Below are 2,264 nucleotides of genomic sequence, written 5' to 3'. Positions count from 1 at the left end.
GTGTGCAATGCTGTGTTCGCAATGCTGCGTGTGTGTGCAATGCTGTGCGTGTGCAGTGCTGTGTTTGCAGTGCTGTGCGTGTGCAATGCTGTGTTTGCAATGCTGTGTGCATGTGGAATGCTGTGTGCATGTGCAGTGCTGTGTGTGTGCAGTGCTGTTTGTGTGTGCAACGCTGAGCATGTGCAATGCTGTGCGTGCAATGCTGTGTGTGCAGTGCTGTGCATGTGCAATGCTGTGTTTGCAATGCTGTGTGTGCAGTGCTGTGTGTGCAATGCTGTGTTTGCAGTGCTGTGTGTGCAGTGCTGTGTGTGCAGTGCTGTGTTTGCAGTGCTGTGTGTGTGTGCAATGCTGAGTGTGTGCAGTGCTGCCCGGGGTACCTTTGTGTGTGTCACACCGGGGCTGTGCTCCCTTCCCTCCGTGTTCTTCCCTTGCAGGAGCTCTTTGTGGAAGCCATCTCCAGGGACGCCTTCGTGTACGCGCAGCAGGGGAAGAGGAAAACCCTGCAGAGGAAGGACCTGGGTAGGAGCCCTCGTGCTGTGCTCAGCAGGGTGGGGGTGCAGGGCCCCATCCGTCCCAGCGCCACGCAGCAGCTGGAGGAGCAGTTCTTGCTGCAAAGATGAGAGAAATCTTCCAAATCTTAGCTGCTGTTTGTTCTTTATTATTGTTATTATCACACGCTGTTTCGCACGCTGCCCCTAAAGTCGGTCACTGTGCTGCAGTGCGAATGCAACCTAAAGCAGAGTGGGTTTTCTTTGATCCCTTTCTCTTTGCTTTGCAGATAACGCCATTGAAGCTATAGATGAGTTTGCTTTTTTGGAAGGTGAGTTTCCGTTGGTTTCAGTATTTTTCTATAATCCCTTTCATGTGAGGGGATCACAGAATGGTTTCAGTTGGAAGGGACCCTCCGGGGCCGTCTGCTCACACAGGGACACCCACAGCAACACCCGGTGCTCCCTGTTCTTCCTGTACCCCACCTAACCCTCCCCTCGTTTCGTTTGAGACCATTCCTCCTTGTCCTGCCGCAGCAGACCCTGCTGCAGAGTCTGTCCCCTTCTGAGTTAAGAAGGAACTTAACAATTTGCACAGCTGCTGGCTCCTCACCTTTCATGGTAGCGTAGCCTGTGTCCCTCGCCCCCTCAGAGAGGTGAGACAGAAACCAGGTGGAGTTAGTGTGTATCTCATTGGCATAGTCCTTATATCCGGGCCTTCTAGCCCCACGTCCCCCTGTCGCCCCCCCTATAAACTCATAGCCCCCTATAGCCCTCCCACAGCCCCCTATCTCCCTATACCCGCCCTGTAGCCCCCCCTGCTCCCTGTAGCCCCATATCCCCCTACATCCCTCCTACAGCCCCCTGTAGCCCCATATCCCCCTATTTCCCCCCCATAGTCTCTATATCTGGGCCTTCTAGCCCCACATCCCCCTATAGCCCCCCCTACATCCCCCTTTAGCCCCCTATGGCACCGTATCTCCCTATATCCCCAAGTGTCGGTTGTTCCTATAACTGCATTTCTGTTTCCTTTCTGATCTCTGAGGCCGCGTTGGTTTTCCTTGTTTTCATTTTTAGGCACTTTGGACTGAGCCGGTCGGAGATGGAGTTCTCAGCAGAAGGAGCCTGCGGGACCCACACGGGGTGGCAGGCGGGACGCCGAGGGCTCGAACGTAGTTCCTGGGACTGAGAGACTGAAACGGGCAACCGTAGTACTTTGTATAAAGCTTAAGTCGTTGTAAGTTCTTTATTTAAAGCACATGGTTGGTTTTTCTGTCAGTATTTTGTATGGCTTTGAACCCCTGATGCTGCAGTGCAGGCTGCCCCCCAGCCCTGCCCCTCCGGGCACCGCGGAGCAGGGAACAGAGAGCTCAGATGCCAAGGCATAAACCTGATGATTTATAAATATCTGGTGGTTTATATATATGTATTTTAAATGGAAATGTATTTTTCTTTGTATGCGTTTTGGGTTTTTTTCGGCCAACACAATTAAAGGTGGTGCTGTTGCTGGGTGGCTGTCCCGAGTGCTCCTCTGTGCTGCTGTGGTGTTCCCATGGCAAGAGTGTGGTTTGGGATGGATGCTTTCCCGTGGTGTTTTGCTTTTGCTGGTCATTTCCTCGAGGCGTCTGTCTCAGGAATCCCAGCTCTCCTCCAGGAGCTACGTACGAGCTCCACACAGGCTTGGTTTGCTTTTAGGGCTGTATGGTTTCCATGGAGTTATGTGATTGCTGCACCTGCAAGCGATCACAGACAGCTAATAATAAATCCCCAGCTTTG

At 52.8% G+C, this 2,264-nt stretch overlaps 1 long non-coding RNA gene across 1 annotated transcript; it reads left to right on the top strand.

Moving 5' to 3' along the window:
- The first annotated feature begins 257 nt into the window (after positions 1 to 257).
- On the top strand, positions 258 to 1,999 carry LOC110390568. The gene is made up of 3 exons (XR_002433777.1): positions 258 to 519; positions 779 to 820; positions 1,566 to 1,999. It is a non-coding gene; the product is annotated as an uncharacterized LOC110390568 (long non-coding RNA).
- The last annotated feature ends 265 nt before the right edge of the window (positions 2,000 to 2,264 follow it).

The sequence above is a fragment of the Numida meleagris genome, unplaced genomic scaffold (genome assembly GCF_002078875.1).
Source record: "Numida meleagris isolate 19003 breed g44 Domestic line unplaced genomic scaffold, NumMel1.0 unplaced_Scaffold1352, whole genome shotgun sequence".
Lineage (NCBI taxonomy): Eukaryota > Metazoa > Chordata > Aves > Galliformes > Numididae > Numida > Numida meleagris.
The sequence above is the reverse complement of the archived record's forward strand: the minus strand, read 5'-3'. Positions and strand labels throughout refer to the sequence as shown.